At 35.0% G+C, this 21,018-nt stretch overlaps 1 protein-coding gene and 1 long non-coding RNA gene across 19 annotated transcripts in view; one reads left to right on the top strand and one right to left on the bottom strand.

The window, feature by feature from the left end:
• Positions 1–21,018, bottom strand: part of nol4lb (nucleolar protein 4-like b) — a 205,818-nt gene that overhangs the window by 58,986 nt on the left and 125,814 nt on the right. The window lies entirely within an intron of this gene.
• Positions 9,225–15,709, top strand: LOC147831271 (uncharacterized). The gene is made up of 4 exons (XR_015523380.1): positions 9,225–12,642; positions 12,691–12,868; positions 12,969–13,873; positions 13,929–15,709. It is a non-coding gene; the product is annotated as an uncharacterized LOC147831271 (long non-coding RNA).

Raw genomic sequence — 21,018 nt, 5'->3', positions numbered from 1 at the left:
AGTAAAATTCAGTTACACAGAAACAAAATTTTTAATTTAGAAAGGCAAAAAAAATCTGTAATAAAGAAATATAAAATCAGCTAAAAATGCAAACAAAGGCAAATGATAGCAAGTAATAAAGAAAATGCAGAAATTCAAAAATGGAAAAAAGAATAAATGAAAGAAAGATCAACTGCAGGAATGCCAAAAACAATGCAAAAATAAATAAATCTAGACGCAAGCAGAAAAACTGAAAATAGAAAAATATTTTAAGAAAAAATCTGAAAGACAGAAGGATCAATTGCAGAATCGATCAAATACAGATAAAATGCAGAAATAAAAAGTAGCAAAAATGTAGAAACTGTTGAAAAAAAAGATTGAAGGAAGGAAGAGAGAGGAAGAAAGAAATATATACAGAAAACAGAAAAACATGTAGAATAATGCAGAATAAATTTAAAGAAAAATTCAGTCAGAAAGAAATAATGCAGAAACAAAATTAAAAAATCAGAAAGGCAAAAAATCTGTATAAAAATATAGAAAATGCAAAAAGATAGAAATTGACATAAATAAATGAATGCTGAAAAAAATGTGAATAGACAGAAAATTTAGAAAAGAAATACAGAAAGCAATGAGTGCAAAGAAAACCAGCTAAAAATGCAAACAAAGGCAAATTGAAGCAAGTAAGACAGAAACGAAAGGAAAGAAAGAAAGAAAGAAAGAAAGAAGCAACTGTTGATATGCCAAAAGGCTAAATAAAAAAAAAAGAACTAAATAGAATAATTTAGAAAATAATATACAGAAAAAATAATATACAGAATTATATTCTAATATTATAACTAATATTATATTAATAAATATTATAATATACAGAATAAATTTAAGGACAAATTCTGTCAGAAAGAAATAATACAGAAACAAAATAAAAAATGCAAAAAGAAAGAAATGCTGACAGAAATACAGAAATGTGCACAGACAGAAAGCCAGTCTGGTTCAGCTGTGCCGTAGAGTGAATCCACCCAGTGCGTGTGGGGGGTGCATAAAGAGCCGTTTTGTTATTCAGCCTGTGATTGAGTCCGAACACAAGTGATGTGGGAACAGCACAGAGTGGTTATTTTGGGTTCATGCGTCCCATTAGCAACAGCACACTGATGGCACCTTTACAGCAGCCTGCCGCAATCCAGCAGTCATTATGAAGTCTTTCTGACCTGTGACAGCCAGTCAAGGCCTCTGGATTCTATTAGAGAACAGTCTCATTTACATTCACACAGGTGTCGCGGGCGGCTTATCACAACCAACACAACAATAGCAAAAACACAGGATGAGCCAAGAAAACTTTGGCTTTTATATTCCTGGAGAATAATAAGGCTGAGTTTATGACCTTTGTTTTCTGTCTGTAAGGCTATCTTGCTCCAGCCTGAGGCAGTGCTAGAAAACATCGTCTTAAACCATCAAGACACACACACAAAAACCACACACGCCGTCTTGTTCTTTCTCTTTTGGTCAGGTTGGAGCCTGTGTGCCATTGTGGACAACAGTTTCTCATTCTCTTTGTTTGGTGAACAAACACTCCTCCACACCTCCATATGCTGTGTCTCCCTCGCTCCCTTCCTCCCTCCCTCCAGAGAACAGCCCAGTCTGACTCTCCGCGGTGAGTGGGCACAATAATGCACACGCTTTTCTAAAGGACTTTCCATATGCATCTTTAATTTGAGTCCAGACACGGCTGATTCAGTCGTCAGGAAATTACCATGCTGTGGATTTACATATTACACCGACTGCAGGAGGAACAGGTGGAACTGTAGAGGAATTAAGCTAATTTACACTTTTGTAAAAGAGACTTTCTCTCAGTAATTAATACAAAATTTCACAATTAATTAAAAAGAAATCATAATTAATTGTTGTGTTTTTATTTATTTATTTTTAAACAATTTGAAACATTTTATGGCAACACAATGCCATAACAATTCACAACCATTTTATGCTTTGGCCTGTTAGTGAGAAATTTGTATTCATTTTTAAGACTTCATTCATATATTTCATATCATTCATGTGTCACAAAAAAAAAAAACATACATTGATTTTTACATTTTTTTATTTATTTATTTATTTTTTTGCTTTCATATCCTGAATTATGGGGTTATTTTAACAGCATTCTAATAAGTTATATCATGCAGTCAATAATTATGGACTGTCAATGTGTGTTTTTCTTTCTCAAAATATAGACATCCACATTGTCAGCTCAAACAACGTTAAAATAACAATTACAAAATGTTCATAGATCATGTTCATTTCAAATGAATTTAATAATAAGTTAAATAATTAAACTTATAGACTTATAAAATGAATCCTGTTTGTGTGTTTGCATGTGTGTGTCTGTCTCTGTCAACAATGAATTTTTGAAGTAGATGTGGCTAATTTTGTTTTTTAAATATGGTAATTGTGGAATCATAACATGGCCTATTTAGTCATTAGGAATGTACTGTTTTCAGGTGGAACAGATTGATTTGTATGGGAATAAATATAACTCAAATAGAGTTATTAAAGCTGCAAGCAGCAATGAAAGGGACCTCACACCCCGGCTCAACAACGTTCAATGGCCTTAGGATGAAGGAGAACGGTGGATAATAATAATTTAAGCTGAGATGTATGTATGAACCATGTATGAATCATAAATGTATGCCAAATTTCACTCTGTCAGGTGGCGGCCATGACTGTGACTGAATTTTGGCATGTAGATGTCTTCAGGAGGGAAATCTCATTGACCAACTGCTTTTTCAGGCACATCTGGCTGAGTTATCAATACTTTGTCCACCATTGTGATACACTGAACTTTGTCGGTCCGCCACGGACATGCCCTTCGACGAAAACTCTAGATCTTCACAATTACACATCACAAAGGCTTTTAGATTAGGCTGACAAAACTTGGATTTGATCTAATAAAGTTTCTAGGAGGAGTTTGGTACACTGTAAAACATGTCATTTCCTGTTGCCAGCAGGTGGCACTATGACTGTAACTAGATATTGGCATGTAAACCATGTGTTCAGGTCAAGAATCTTATCAAACGTGTGGATTTTAAGGCAGATCAGACACTGCATGCCTGAAATCAACTTTCTGTTTTGTGGTGAAACATCAAAGTTTGTGAGGCCACCACGAACGTGCCCTTCAACCAAAACTCTAGATCTTCGCAATTTAACATCGCTAAGGCGTTTAGATAAAAATACCAAACATTGGTGTTGATCTAATTAAATTCCTAGGAGGAGTTCATTAAAACGCCTGAAAATGCCAAAAACTGCACTATTTTGGGCATGTTTAGACCCTCTAAAATGCATTTAAGAGAAGAAGAAGAAGAAGAAGAAGAAGAAGAAACAAAGCAATTGCAAAAGGCCTACGCACCACTGGTGCTCGGTCCCTAACAAGTGCAATATGTGACCCTGGATCATAAAACCAGTTAGCCATTTTTAAAAACAAATAATGTTTGTTATACCAGGACATTATTTGGCTAAGATATAACTATTTAAAAGTTGAAGTCAGAATTATTAGCCCCCTTTTGATTTTATTTTTGTAAATATTTCCCAAATGATGTTTAAAAGAGCAAGGAAATTTTCACAGTATGTCTGATAATATTTTTTCTTCTGGAGAAAGTCTTATTTGTTTTATTTTGGCTAGATTAAATGCAGTTATTAATTATATATATATATATATATATATATATATATATATATATATATATATATATATATGTATATATATATATATATATATATATATATATATATATATATATATATATATATATATATATATATATATATATATGAACAAAAGTGAGCTGCTTTTATTACAGAGAAACAAAAGAAATGAAAAGGCCAGTCAGAGTGCTGGTTTTGAGACAGGATGTGTGAGAGTGGTGTTGGCACTGGCGTCGGGTGGGTGTGTTGATGATGGGGCAGTGCTGCATCACAGAGATGGGGGGAGGAGGAGGAGGAGGAGGAGGAGGAGGGGTCTTCTGGCGGATAGATGAGAACACAAGCAGCAGCTCTTTATCTAAATTTGACTGCAACTGGGGCTCAAGCCATATATTTGCACTACATTATATTACTACTACAACTATGTATCTAAACAATTATCCTAAAAGACAAATGAAGGTTCCCTATTTTAGTCTTTTTTAGTCTTTGCATGTCTTTCCTTTTTTCATGTATTAAAATATTTCACTTTTGAAAATAAAGTTTCTTCCATGAGAAATCTTTGACATCTTTTATTATGTTAAAATGCTACTTAAAGCAAGCAAAAATGATTCTTATAAAGATTGTTAACTAAACGCTGTTGCAGATGCTACACATCAAAACATTTTAAATACAGATTAAATTCTGGTAAATTAGAAAATAATATGTTTCATTCAGGGGCGGATGTATTGATTTGGGGGCCCTAAGCAATTCCAGTCAAGGTGCCCAACAGTCCTAAAATTCACCTTCTGTCCTTTTATTTATTTTCTATTTATTAATACTGGTGTTTTTCTCTCTTTTTCTGTTTTATTGTAATGCAATTTCTACTTTTTAAATGATTTGTTTCCTTAAAATGAATTCACAACTAAAAATAATAAACTTTTTTGACTGTCTGGACAGCTTCAAGGTCGGGAGTGGGGGACAAGTTTGCGTAGATGTAATAATTAAAGTTTAAATTTTATTTGTTAGACCCTCACCATAAAAAACATGATGGAAAATAATGATTTATAAATATAGTTTATAGCTATAATTTATACTTTTAGGCATTTATTTGGGGACCCCTCAGATTTCATGGGGCCCTAGGCGACTGCCTACCTCGCTTATTGGTTAAGTCCGCCCCTGCTTCCATTTCATGGTGAAACAGAAGAAAAAGTAACAAGCTTGTTACCAGCATTAAAATGTTAATGAGCTTAATTTTTAATTAGCTCCATTTATTTTATTTTATTTATTCAATCAATTTCTTGAACCTGTCACTTTCATTTCATTTCTAAAAGATAAAAACACTTAGTTGTGTTTTTTCTGTTAAGAATAAGAATCACTTTGCTTTAAAGAGAATTTGTAGTAACACACCATTATTTTCACTTTATTGGCCAATAGAACGAGCAGCAGTGTGTAAGAATCAACTGATAAAAACACCATATTGATTGACTGCCCGTACACACTCCCTCAATGTCTGATTATGGCCCTCTATAGAGAGATAGATTTGGCCAACATTACATTATATAAAGTTATAAAGCAGACTTTCGTATTAAGAATAATATCTGTATGCCAATGAGGACTGAACCCTCACGTTACAACCCTGAAACACACAGACACACAGACACACAGACACACACAGACACAGGTTCCAGTCGGCCTCCTCCTCAAGGCTGAACGGAAGATAAACTGTGCTGGATTCAGGACAGAGGGGAGGAAGGGAGGGGAACAGTGAAGGTGAAAATGAAAATGGCCTCACATTGTCAGGGACAGAAAAGTCTACAGGGCAATAAACAGAGAGCCGCTGTTTACAGAGACCTTGTGCTTTTACTGCCTTCACACAGCTCTGTAGAGTGCAATCTACGGTTTAAGCTAAAAACATGGTGTTAGGATACAGGTTTCCAGTTCTGTGGTGACGTGTTTAAATGTGCTTGTACAGATTCATTCTCAAAACCCAATAAATGAGATTGATAATAATCCTTTGCAATGTTGTCTAATGTTTAAATGTTAGAATTAATTAAGTGTGACGTCACACGAATCAAATGGTAATAATAAATGTTTACAAAGCGATGTACTGTAGATGCAATACTTTTGAAAATCAATATTGCATTATATATACATCCATGCCTAATATACGATGGCCAGAAGGAGATTCATTTTTTATAAATTGTTCAAATGTTGGTATTTGTGATGCAGCAAGTCCAGAGACCGATATATAAAATTCACTTCAATGTCTGATATGACTAAAAAGTGGCCATAAACAAATATTTTCTCAATTTAAATAAGTAGTGGCTTGGACCTAGAAACAGTATTCCATACGTCACCGATACGTCATGACTAGGCCCATACAGAATCTGTGTGTGCAGAATTCCACAGATTTTTAACCGATTATTAATTCTGTTTATTTACTAGTGTAAATGTATAAAAACTTATATTTATTGAATTTTTAAATAAATTTCAGTAATATTATTGACTAATATGAAAATGTTCATTTATATCATTTACAATACAGTTTGTAAAGTAATATCTTCTGTCTTTTAGTAGATATATCATATGAGAGACTTGCTTTGTTTACCAAATAAAGTGGATCTAATTAGATTTACATTGTACTTCTAAAATAATTCCACATAAATCCACAGATTTTTTAACAAAATTCTCCACAGACATAGCAAAAAAATGTTTGCAGATTCTATCTGACCCTAGTTATGACTTAACAAGTGGATGTGGCTTTCATGACAACAAATGTGTAATTTCAAATGTAAGAGGCAGATCACACCGAACACGTTTTTGAGTTCCAAAAATGCGAGGCGCACTACACTGCCTTTTTTGTTGACAAGAAAAAATTATATTTTATATTCTATAAAATATAAATATAATTTTAGCATAAAGTATAAAAGTATAATTTTAATATTTAATAATCAATAAGCACCGGATAACTCAAAACAGCAACCACGAGTCACTGCTGTCACCTCAACATAAACCCCGTCTCTGCTTTTCATTTGATTGGAGAATGAAAATGATGTGACTGACGTTTGCTTTTTCCACTCCGAGTTGACTTCTCTGCTCATAAGTAACGTGCAAAATGCGCCATTAGTAAATCTTTCAAAAAAGGCAACACTTAACGCAAAAAAACGCGTTCGGTGTGATTAGCCCTTAAGTTGTTATTTTTTATTAAGCAAGGGTGCATTAGCTTAATCAAAGTTTTCCCAGTTCATATAAATGTGGTTTAGAGGATCCTGAAAATCATCCAACCCAGGCTCATTCTGATTACTTACCCCAGTATTTATTTCAGGAAAGAACGAAATACATCTCAGGAGTTGTTCTTTGCAGTTTTTGTTTTTGCGAATGACCCAGAGGCTGCAGTGTACACTATTTGAGATGTCAAAATTCTCATGCGAGTGCCATTAGCCTATGCTCTTCTCACGTAAATCCACCAGAGGCCGCTGTCGACTGACTGACTGACTTACTGACTGACCGATAACACCACCTACCCTCTTCCCTAAACCCAACTGACAGTTTAAAAATCCAGAAAAAGAAAAGCCCTCGCTGCAGCCTGATTTTTACCATGTTCTTCAGATTTTACCACATTGTCGCCCTGTTATTTACTTGTTTTTTTGGCTTTTGTCTTATCTTATCTTTCTGGAACTGTTCTTTGCCAGACTCGAACCCCGTCGTCATGGTCAACTACACACTGCATCTTAAATCCTCCGACGTATGCGACAAGTCACTGGACAAACTGGTAACAGCAAAAAAGCCATCCATACAGAGGTTAGCGGTCAGCTGGTAAGTATGAAAAGGAACGGCATTAAACCGCTCTGTAGCATTCGTTTTAACGAGGATATACATCCATACAGTACATACTTCTGGTTACATAATTCACAATCTCCAGAAATGTATACAGGGCTATGTTTTCAGAATGAGTTGAAAATATCAGTTCCCACAAAAAAATATGAATTTTCTAACATTGATAATAAAAAGTGTTTCTTTAGCAGCTAATCCAAACTGAATATATGATAGTCACGTGCCACTAAAGAGGTGTAATAATGTTTAAAACTCAATCATTTAATCAAAATAAATGTTTTATACATATAATGCAAATACACACACAAAAAAGTCTGACATCCATACCCTAAAAGCATGTAAACAGGAGAGCAGAAATAAAAATAGGAAGGTAGAAAACAGAATAAATTATGTCAAAATATTACAAAGTTACTTAAAAAACAGCTAAAATTCAGAAAGCAAATGGAATTGGGGTCAAATATTAACAATTTAATGAAAATACTTGATAGCATTAACAGCTAAAATGATCATAAAAACAAAAAGATGGCACGTCTGAATAATACTTCCTTAGTGCAGGTTTCGTTTATTTCCACAAAAGCTCAACCAGTAAATGAAGAACAGCCCTGTTTCACTCTGGTAAATTTAGTAGCAGTTTTATAATTAGTGCTAATATCATTAGGCAATTTGGTTTCTGAGGATAAGCCCCCACTGTCAGTTTAAGAGGGCAATCCCTGTGTGCCTACCGCTAGAGGAGACATCCAAAGACTAGCTATTGTAATTGCCATCTTCTTATATCATTGCAGATTTTCATGATATAGCTTTAATGTAGATAATTATGCTAGTACGGCAGCTTTAATGCAGGTAAGTACATCTCTCTCAACATTAGCTTTGATCATCCAAGATCAGTGAAGACATTCTGGGCAGTCAAGTGTGTTTTCATTCAATGCTCAGGGCAGCAGACGTCACAAATCATTAGAAATGAAATGTTTTAGAAAGCATATGACTGCAACGGCTTTGTGTTCAGAGATGCTCTTCTGCAGACCTCAGTAGTGATCATTTGATTTACTGTTGTTTTTCTATCAGCTAAAACCAGTGTAGTGACTCTCCTCTGACCTCTGGCATCAACAAGGCATTTCACCCATAGAACGTATGTTCATTGGATATTTTCTTCTTCGTAAACCCTAGAGATGGCTGTATGTGAAAATTAGTAGATCAGCAGTTTCTCGTCACTAACATCATCCCAGCAAGCTTTATTTTGTGTTTAAAAGACGTCTAAAAGATATCCACATTGCCATCTTGGCTAAAACAAAGTTGAATTTGGGGTTGAAAATCTAACAATAATAATAAATGATGATTACGCATGTGAAGTCTGATGAATCGGTCTATTTGATGACTATTTATAGACTATTGTTATTTGTCTATTAGATATTCACTAGCTATGTTTCTATCCAAATATGTCTGTGCAAAACTTCCCACATACCCATAACACATTTGTAAACAAGGCAATGTTTCCCTCCAATGACTCAAAGAAAACAAAATCCTCATTTCCTGATAAACTGGTGCCAAATATCCAAAGGAAAAATTGAATCTTTGCCCCTTTTTCTTATATAATAAATTACTTGCACCTCAGAAGGCAAATACAAAATGCAAAAGTGCTAGCTTTTGGAGGCACGAGACACTGCTTTTGGGAGCGCAGCCACTCAAAACAGTTCTGGAAGGTAATAACACTGAACCACTTTGATTTGATCAATTTTGATTAGATTTTTGAGGATGATGGACCTAAACAATACTTCAGATGTGCAATGAGGTTGGTCCACTGGTTTGTTCATTAATGTTGTCCCATTGCACCTATTTAAGTTATCACATGATCTGTGAAACCAAAAATCACATGACTTTTTTGATGCACATGCTGGAATTTCGTTCAATACAGGCGTTTCTATTGTAGTTTATGTCTGTTTTTCTTATTAAAGAAAAATGCAATAGGTTGTTTTTACATGACGATATCGATGACGCGTGAAATTTAGAAGTGATTCTTTTACATAGAAACCGCTGTCAGATCATCAAAATGTTTAGGTCACATGTTATTTTGATGGTCCATTTGCTGAATTTAAGTCACATTGTATCTACATGCCAACTAATTCTCAATAGATTATAAGTAGACTGTTAGGTTGGGGTTAGTGCAAGCTGACATGTACTTGTAAAGTTTCTTATAGTCAGTTAAATGTCTGTTTAGCAGCAGTATCAACATATATTAAACAGACTGTCTACTAAAACTTAAATGGACCATCAAAATAAAGTGTTACCAATGTTTATGTTTTATGCTGTTTATTATTGTTGAAATCGGTCAAAATAAGAAATGCCGAACAGCTTTTATAGACTTCCAAAAGTTTTTGCTCATAAACGAGAGGAAGATCAATAAACTGTCTGAAAAATGGAAGAGCGGCATGTAATAAACATTTATTCAATACATCCATGTGTAAAACTTTTTTGAATGCGATAATTTGTTTGACAGCACTAATAAAAATTACAGTCCAAGCTATGTGTATAAATATGTAACGTGCTATATAAAATCAGATACAAACCCCACCACACTTATATAAAATACAGAAGAATATAAATAATGTACCCTGACATGTAATCGATGCAATGAAATGTCAGGCTTGCTTTGCAATAATCCATGTCTTTACTGGCATTTGGTGAAACAAACAACTGTAACATGAACATCGAGAATGTTTGTTGAAAGTTCATCGACAGAACCAAAGAATAAGGCAACCTTTGTGACAAAACTAGATGGTTATTATTGTTGAGCACTTCTTTTCCCCCTTACAAAAATTAATAAATAATAATGTAGAAAATGCCCCCAAGCTTTTGTATGCTTTAATCCGTTTTTTAATCTGTGATGTCTGGTAAAAATGTTAAAAATTATAGTAATTTATAATAACATGTTTTTGAACCACATGGTAAAGCGTATAATGTGTACATCTCTGTCTACAGAATACTCTAGCATACTAAACTATGATAGTGTATAATTATAGCGTAGAAAGCTGAAGCCTATTGAATAATTTGTTTATTATTATTATTATTTCATACCACAGCAACAATATAATTACTACAACAGTTTAATTCAAGTAATTATAGTATGCTTCCAAATACTATAGCATTTACTATAGTATTTTTTTCATGTAACTTAACAGCTTATACAGTATATACGGCCACGATGACAGGCAAATATGTTTTAGTTCAGTAAAAAACGCTTCCCTCTTCATGATAAAACAGTTATGCAAACATATGTGGTTATTTTATATTTATATCTCCTTTGAAATATGGTATAAATCACAAAAATACGGACTTCCCTCTATGTCTCCCGTTCAGGTTTTTACTTCGTGCCTCCATCTGAATTTCACACGTCACCAGTATCACGTGATTGAAAAAACCTATATTCCAAACATAACTACTGATTTAGCCTTGTTTTAGCAAAGACATCTGTTTTTGGAAGTCGATTAAACATCTTTTAAACACAAAATTTTTGGTCTTTCTTTTCTTTCTTCCAATGGTCTGTTTAAACGTCAAAAATCAAATCGTCATGAACAAGAGTTCAGATATTTCTATTATTGAGCAACATTAGAAAGTAGGTGGTGAATGTACATCCGGTATAAAAAATTCACATTATTGACTGGATGAAATTGCAATCATTTCAGACTTCATTCATCGTATACTTGTGTAGGCACCAGTTGTGGGTCTGAAGCAAAATTGTGGGAAAGCATTATCTGATCTAATTTCCCTTCGGCACAAAACAACGTCCAATCATCTCAGCGGGTAGGGGGCAGAATTACACACAAACCCACTTGCACTAATGTGCCAGCGCTGAGGGAGAAGGTCTAAGATATCAGTACTTATGCAGCACTTCTTGTGGAAAAAAAAAAAAACAGGAAGTTCTCTGGAAAAGAGGAAGGGATCCTGATGGCTGCTATTGACCGAAACGTATCATCACACAATGAATGTGGTGTAAGTTTACCTACAGACTACCGTTTAATCCTGTATGACTAATAGGTTTGCTGTTACAACAGACACATGACGAGGCATTACATGGGATGGCGATCTGGAAGAGGATTTAACCCCGCATTAGCCTTTTTATACGTCCTTTAACATAATTATCAGTAGTTGACTTCTAGCATTAATAACATACACACACTGCTAATTCCACACACAGCTGACATGTACTGATTTAAACACTAGGCGTACAAATAAATATTATTTTTTCTTATTTTAAGATGCTCCTTTTTAGGATGCTAGTGCTTTTCTTTACACTGCAATGGCACTGACTTTGACGGTAAATAAAATGTAAAAAGTCTACAGTAAAAATGTTTTACCTGGTTACTCAGCAAGCACTTTTTGTTTTTTAAAAGATGACCAATAGATGTCTAATAGATGTCTAAACATTAGTCGTCTTGGCTAAAACAAGGCTAAATTTGGGCTGTCAGTGAAAATCTAATAGACGCCTAAGAAAAGGCCAAAACTATAGTCATTAAATAAACAGAAATGAATGACTACACATATAAAGTCTGTCTGATCGGTCTGTTTCACAACTAGTCTAGTTTTGGGCCATTCTTAGATGTCTATTAGATGTTCACTGACAGCCCAAGTTTAGCTTTGTTTTAGCCAAGCTGTCTACATTTAGATGTCTATTAGATGTCTATTAAACACACAATTGTTAGCTGGGTAACACAAATCTTCCATAAAGTGAATAACCATGAATTGAATTTCCCAGAATTCCCTGTACAACACATTTATGTTTGATGTTATTTTATTGACGTTAATATGGTTCATTTTAGTTTTATTTCACATCAGTGATGTATATTAAGAGTTTTTTGCTGTATCCAATGTTAATAAGTAATATTTATTGCGCTGTAGTGTCGTGGGTTACCATGATAGAGTTTAGCAGTTGTGAGATTAACACTGAACATCTTCTAATTATTAGTATGTTTCTTTGTTTGTGAATAAGCGGTTTATGAATAGGACTGGCTCATCATTTGCTCATCACTTTCCCATCACCACCTGCTTTTGATTGTTTTTTCAGTGTAACAAAGGGCTGCACAATATGTAGTTTCAGCATCGTTATCACAATGTTCAAATCTGCAAGCCCTAGAGTAACAACATTGTACACTACCTGACAAAAGTCTTGTCGTCGATCCCAGTTATAAGAATAGAAACAAATAATAACTTGACTTCTAGATGATCATTAGGAAAAGTGGCAGAAGGTAGATTTTTCTAATGAATCATCTGTTGAACTTCATCTCAGTCATCACAAATACTGAAGAAGACATACTGGAACCCACATGGACTCTCACAGAAATCAGTCAAGTTTGATGAAGGAAAAATCATGGTTTGTATGGGGGCATACGAGAAATCTGTAGAGTGAATGGCAACATCAACAGCCTGAGGTATCAAGACATTTGTGCTACCCATTACATTACAAACCAAAAGAGAGGGCAACTTCTTCAGCAGGATAGCGCTCCTGCTCATACAGTATTTCAGCCTCCATATCAACATTCCTGAAAGCAAAGAAGGTCAGAGTGCTCCAAGATTGGCCAGCCCAGTCACCAGACATAAACATTATTGAGCATGTCTGAGGTAAGATGAAGGAGGAGGCTTTGACGATGAATTCAAAGACTCTTGATGAACTCTGGAAGTCCTGCAGGAACGCTTCATTTGCCATTCCAGATGACTTTATTAATAAGTTATTTGAGTCATTGCAGAGATGTATGGATGCAGTCCTCCAAGCTCATGGTCATGGGAGTCATACACGATATTAATTCTTTTTCCACTGCACCATGGCTTTATATTCGATACTGTATGTTTTTTCTCTTAAATGACAAGACTTTTGTCAAAGTCAGACCTTACTGTCCTAATTAAATAGATAAAAATCAAGGCTTGATCATATTTTATTTTGGTAAAACAAGCGTAATCTAGAGGTCTTTGCCTTTCATAATAGCCACTTTTGATACCAAATGTACAACTAGATGTCAAGTTATTATTTGTTGTTCCTAAAACTTGGATAGGCGAAAAGACGTTTCTCAAGTAATGCATGCTAGTGGGCGACGCAGTGGAGCAGTAGGTAGTGCTGTCGTCTCACAGCAAGTAGGTTGCTTGCGTTTCTGTGTGAAGTTTGCATGTTCTCCTTGCGTTCGCGTGGGTTTCCTCCAAGTGCTCCGGTTTCCAACACAAGTTCAAAGACACCCGGTACAGGTGAATTGGGAAGGCTAAAATTGTCTGTAGTGTATGAGTGTGAATGAGTGTGTATGGATGTTTCCCAGAAATGGGTTGCAGCAGGAAGGGGATCTACTGCGTAAAACATATGCTGAATAAGCTGGCGGTTCATTCTGCTGTGGCGACCCCAGATTAATAAAGGGACTAAGCCAAAAAAGAAAATGAAGGAATGAATGAAGGAAGGAATGAATGAAAATGACTAGAATGTGTGCTAGTCTGTCAATACATTGGTGTTCTGTAACACTGTATGAACACTGCATAACATAAGGAAATACTTTAGTTTACCATAGATTTCTTATTGTTTTCCACCATATTTTTAACAACAAAATTGGATTTTTTCCCATTCATTTTTGTAGCATTCAAATGCACCACCCTTAAAATCACATTTATTTATTCTGATAACCAATATGACATTGAGAATTCTTGATACATTTATGTTTTTAAAATAATGTGGGTGGAACAAATTCACCAACTTGGTCTACACAAATGCTGTACAATCCTAACTAAACAGCTTTTTAAGAACAAATCATCGATCTTCTCCGACTACCTTCTGACAAGTCAATGAAAAATTTAGTTTTACACTTTACAACGTAAGAGATCAGAGTCTTGTTTGTGTATGGGAAAAAAACCCTGTTATGTCCCTTGCTAAGCATCATCGAGATTACTGATTGTACCGGATGAGGGTTAAAAGTGTAAAAGCCTGGGCGCAGACCTCATTAACATTAATAAGAGGGTTTTCAGTAGCGCTGGAAGAGAGATACAGATAGTGTAATGTACTGATCCTCTGGCCTGGTTAGGATGGGGAAAGTTGGTGGGTGTGGTGGGGCTTTACTGTACGACCGACAACCCTTTTAAAATCTGATCTAAACTCACATCTGTTTGTGACCAACAGCTGGGTCACTGGGTGATCCCATGTTATCCTGCCTCTCCTCAATCTCACATCTGTGCCTTTCCAACTCTTTCTAATGGATCCCTCTCTGGCGCTACAGCTACATCGCACCGATATTAACACAGAAAATGTGCCAAAGGTCAGCACTTGATGCTGCTTTCCAAAGCTGTTTCGCCTCTTAATACGGCCTGCTATTTTTCCAAAAGCCCTTGGTGCTGGTGGCACATCACATATTAAAGCAATAGTTCACCCAAAAAAGATTATGCTGTCATCATTCACCCACCCTTATCAACTTTATTTCTTCAGAGGAACACAAAAGTGTTGAGATTTCCTGGGTGATATTTTCCATAATGGGACTGGGTCTTTCACAAAATATAGTCAGTCCCTTGATGTAAGATCTCACATTGGAAAATCCTAAAAACCAATATTAACTTACAAAAAAAGGTTTCTCTCTAAAACGTTGTATTATTTATTTTCAGCTGATTGAATTTGTCAATTGCTTCAGAAATCAGTACATGCAGTTTTTTATCTGTTTTCTTACCATTTTATTTTTTTTTTTGCCTTATCCATTGCTGTGGCTTACTAAAGCTTTAACACCTAGCTTTAAACATTATTTCTGGAGTTAAAATTAGCACAAGGTCTTGTTATATAAAATCATATTACTGTATGCATCTACATTGATCAGTTATAGAAGTGAAACTGGAATGACAGTTGACTTATTTCTCGGCAGTTTAGAATTCTTTCATGACGTGATTTGTTATTCCTTAATACTTGATTAAAAACATCTACATTACACACAGTATGAAAGATACTGTTTAAAAAAGGTATAATAGGGCCACTTTAATTTGCATTGTTATTTTTGTAGTGGTTAATTTCATTTTCTTATTAAAGACTTCTATTGATGTTTAACGTCATAATGTAAGTTTTATTAGAATGTGTCCACTCTTCATGCAGAAAAAATTAATTCAGGATGAACATTTTTATGGTGATTTTTGTCCTTACAGACCTTAAAACCTAAAAATTAAAATCCTTTTTTTTTCTTTTCACAAAAACTACAACACTAATTACATGACATTCACAATAACCAATTACTACACTATACAATAAAAAACAGAAAAGTTTAAGTAAGGTGGACAATACAGCTGTCGAGCGTATACATAGCTAATCTGCAGTTATACATTATAATGTACTTTTTCAAAAAGGTAATTTTTATTCTATTTTTGTATTTTTATTGATTTTAATCTTATTGAGTGCATCATGGAGAGTTTATAAGAAAGTGCCTGGTGCAGAAAGAGAGGAAAGTCAGGGCTTAGTCTTGTTTCACTGTTAGTGGACATAATGACGTGGTTTCATTGCCTTGCCTTTCCGAGTTCGACCAATGCTTTGTATATTTGTTTTCATAAACAGTAAAAAAATCCATTATTTAATGTTTTTTTTTTTTTTGGCAGCTGGGTTGCCGGAAAAAAAACATTTGCAGTTGACAATGTAAAAATAACGGCCGTTAATTTATAAAAATTTACCGAAAAATAACAGAACGCAAATTACAAAAATTAACCATAAAATAACAGACCGCAAATTACAGAAACTTTATTTTACGGTAAATGTCTGTAATTTAACAGCCGTTATTTTATTTTATTATTTATTATTTAACGTAAAATAACTAAAAAAATTTTTACAGTGTACAAAAGCAAAGATACAAAGTAAAGGTCAAACTCGGCAAGTCAAGAAAAATGTGTCGTAATGTCCACAGTAACAGTAAAACAAGACTCAGTCCTGTATGTGTAATAAATAAAAAAAATTAAAAAATATTTTTTTAAACAGTGTAGTCTGCCACCTGGCCTGATCTCTTTGCCTGTGACCTGACCACTCTTTTGACCACCAAATCCCACATGACAGTTACTTTTTACCTGGCACCATTTTTTAAATATTTCTTATTATTTATTTGGGTTATATGTTTTCACATTCTGAATCCAATTATTACATTGTTAAAATGACTATAATTAAATTAAATATTCGTACAAACAAAATACTACAGCGACGCGGTGGCGCAGTAGGTAGTGCTGTCGCCTCAAAGCAAGAAGGTCGCTGGTTTGAGCCTCAGCTGGGTCAGTTGGCGTTTCTGTGTGGAGTTTGCATGTTCCTCTGGGTGCTCTGGTTTTCCCCCCAGTCCAAAGACATGTGGTACAGATGAATTGGTTAGGCTAAATTGTCCGTACTGTATGAGCGTGAATGAGTGTGTATGGATGTTTCCCAGAGATAGGTTGCAGCTGGAAGGGCATCCGCTGCGTAAAACAAATGCTAGATAAGTTGGCGGTTCATTCTGCTGTGGTGATCCCAGATTAATAAAAGGATTAAGCTGAAAAGAAAATGAAAGAATGAATAAAATATTATGTGTTTTTTGGAAGAGTGTACTTGCACTGTGATGATATTATATTTCATGTCATTCTGGCATTATATAATTGGCAGAAAATAGCCTTAAAATCACAATAAAAATGTTTATTGCAGTATATATATATATTTTTTATTTGTGAAATACATCGTCTAACAAAAAATAGATATCTTGACAGGCCTAGATGGCAGAATGTTCATTTTTGGGTGAACTGTTCCTTTAAAGGAAGACTATTACCTAATCTCTCCTGAGGAAACACCCATGTTTGTCACCCTTTCTCTGAAGAGTGCCAATCGAACCAAGGTCACCGGTGCCACGAACACACCTGCTTTAAATTTAGAAGAGCAAACAGGCACGGTGCAATGCCTCTTTTTATAATAGTTTATCTTATCTCCCTGCTCCAATAGGGTGTTTTATTCACCCTCCAGTAAAAGCAAAAGGAGCTGATAGCACCGGGTCCAAATTTCAGGGGCATTTTGGAGATTTATGGAGCAACCTTTACACAGCCTCCCTACCCCACTCACAATAAAACAATCAGGCAGAGGTGCACAAACACACACACACCGAGGCCTGAAATGCTGAGCATGCTGGAACAGGTGACCAAATACATGCATTTTGTACTTCACCTCATGATTCACGATTGTATCTAGCAGTCCACACAACTCATTAAAAGCAAGCAACACTGTAATCAGAGATCTGCCATCTAATTGCCCCAAGATAAAAACTTGTGTAGCTTCTTAAAAAAAAGAAAGAAAAAAAAATCACAGCAGGCTGTCAATCCTGCAAACAAAACACATTGTTAGGCTTCGGTCACAGGCACAAACCTATAAGTGTAATAATTAATTCAAAGGCTTGTTATTTGAGGGTGGCGTTGAGGGGTGGCAGTTAATAATTAAGCAACCTCTGGCCTTGGCTCAGTGGAAAGCGTCCTCTCTCACAATAAATGAGCCCTTCAGCACCCCAACACACACCAATACACACATTCATCTTTTTCTTTAAATGTGCACACCTAAATAAATGGAGAACAGTGTGCAGTGCAGTGTACAGTAAGACTATATTCTCCACAAACCAATATATATGATATACAATACCAGTTTGCTCATGCACTATAAGTAATATAAGAATATTCACAAGTTCATATTAAGGTAGTGTACATAGTACTATATAAAAAAAAAGTGTAATTTTTGCCACGTGATATCATTTCACTTAGTTTAGTTAAATTATCCGTAATAATTTCTCCAATTATCAATTTATCCATTTGTAAAAAAGTATAACAAACGAAACTAATTTTATATGAACATAAATAAATAAATAAATAAACATACTACTTAAGCAGCCCTCGTGAATCCTTCACACAAGGGTAGGGCGATATTGCAAATAAAATTATTACAATATCATGTTTCATATTATTGTGTATTGATTTTTTAACCACTTTATTTTGAATTTACCAACATTACTAAGGCAAAAAAAAATGTTATAGTCAAAAACAAAAATATTTAAACAAAATATCCGCTCTCTTTATAATAAAAAAACTATGGTTAGAGAGACTGTCAAACTTGATAAACAAAATGTTACAAAGTGTGTTTAATGGTATAGTGTAAATGCAAACTTTAAGGTGTGTATAATTATGATAGAGTAAACCTCAAACTCTGTAAATAAAACAAATTATGACAATCAAATCTGAACTTTCAGGTAAATGAACCAACCATTATTCAAATACTGAACAATACAAATTGTGAAGTTGGATGACTATATTACCCCTTACATTAAAACATATTTTAGATGGGGTGCTAGTGGCTGGATGCACAAGAAAAGAAACCAAAAAGCCACTCCAGTGACATCCTTTATTTACTATCTCCTCACTGCAACCAGCCACGGCATTCATTTTCACATGTTGTTATTCTGACCTGAGGTGAAAATGACGCAACCCAAAACTTGCACATGAAAAGCACAAGTGTGTAGTTTCCCTCATCATTTTTAATGCGCTTTGCGTTCGCGCTTCCCTGGCGTCTTTCTGTAACTAGATGACCAACAAAGTATTTTCTCAGAGGATGACAAACAGACAAACCATTGCTTCAGCTCTGATATAAGTTTTGGATGCGGCATGTTTGTCTGAGATAATCAATCTAACGTTATTGCTGAAATGTATATATTCCATACAAAGTCTGAAGCAGATTAGTTAGTTTTACTTACATGAATCGCAGTGCACTCGGGGCATTGTAAAAAAATATGATGTTTTTCAACTAGGTGTACTTGGAAAATGCGCACGCTTCACGAGAACAACACTTTCACACCATGTGCGCCTTGCTACTTATTAGCAAGCGCAAATCACACACCTCCATTGGAAATGACAAACTTACACCCTGGCATTGGCATTGCTTCCAAGGTGTGCACTCAGCAGCCGCATTTTAATAAAACTATAGCCCTCTTACCAAACTTTATTTTTATCGTTATAGACTATGGTGTACGGTCAATGAACACCAATACAGATTTAACCGACCAGCCCTACTTCAAACTGCATAATATACTTACTAAATTAGTCCACTATTTAAATCAGATATTGGCTCATTTAAGATATCTATTGACTATTATTTGGTGTTTAATTTATATTTAAGTAAAAACTTACTAACTTAGTAGTAAATAGGCTATATGTAAGATTTTTCATGTATTAATCACTTTTTATTTTCAGTGTTTCAACAGCCTTTAAAAAAATGTTTAAAATGTTTTCCAACTACCTACTTATCAGTCTATAAGACCATCTAGAGTTCAAGTAAAGGACTTTGGACTTTCTTTGATGAAAAAAAAGGATTTGATATTCGCAGCAATCCTGAGATCCAGTGGCACAACGTTGAAGACAATGCTTAAAGTTTTATTCTTTACATAATGCTGATGTGTCATGTAAAGAAAAAATATTAAAACTTTAGTCCCACATTGCCAGATCTATATAGTCAATACTTTTAAATATACTTCATAATCAATCGATTTTATCCACTTCATCTGCCAACAAGATGGCAGTGAATTGGAAAGTCTGAGCAAACATGTCACTATAATCAGAAGCTCTCTGCCGTTTTCTCACAAATTTGTCATTGTGAATGGCAAGATATTCATATATACTTATATGAAGTATATACATATATATACTGCAGCAAATTTATTTCCGACCGCTTTTTACTTCTTATCGAAAAGCGAAATAGAACTACACCCATGAATGTCCAGTATACTGTATATGGGCACTGAAAAAGCTTTAGTCTCTGTGATTTGGTCTGGTTTTGTGTGCACAAGCAACAAGTCGCGCCGCCTGTGACTCCAATAACTTGAGTGTCTGAATATATACCGATTTTAAAGAAATAGCAATACATCATGTCAACAGTTTAACCCCATGCTCAAAAGGAATCTTTTGCATTTACTTGGAGCAAACAAAATATTTCACTGCACTTCACTGTACTTACACATTTTTCACGGTGAAATTGGAAGGTCAAGTTGAATGCATCTCATTGTGTGATACAGCATTCCAGATATATACGCACAGTACACATGCATTACAAAAATACAGTAGAAGGTCAGATATTGTATACACCCTGAATTCACTCACGCAGAGTAGTATGGAAGTACGAAATCTGAACAGCCCCAGACGCAAGGGGACATTTATACTCTTAAAAGACTACAGATTTATCAAGGGAGGGATCTTCGGCACATTTTCACATTCTCTTCGTCCTTTTATCTCCAAATGCATCTTTATGAGCCGCTGCCCCCATGTGCAGTCATTACGGGAGAGGGGGAAGCCTGATCATGTGTGCTAAAGAGGGGGGTGGAGGAGAAAACACTGGCCTGTTCTTCACACTCAAATCTTTTGTAGGACTCATTTGAAGAGGCCTTCAGATTTTATCAGCCATCCGTATTCCTCCCCACCGTGCCTCGCTATCTGGCTCCTGGTCCTCCAGATTAACTCGGCAAACATTCTCATAATCAAATAGAACACACACTGGGAAATGTCATATGTTAATGGCCTTGCATT

Source organism: Danio rerio, chromosome 23 (genome assembly GCF_052040795.2).
Source record: "Danio rerio strain M-AB ecotype USA chromosome 23, GRCz13ab, whole genome shotgun sequence".
NCBI classification, from domain to species: domain Eukaryota; kingdom Metazoa; phylum Chordata; class Actinopteri; order Cypriniformes; family Danionidae; genus Danio; species Danio rerio.
Note: the sequence above shows the minus strand (reverse complement) of the source record. Positions and strands in the feature narration are given on the sequence as shown.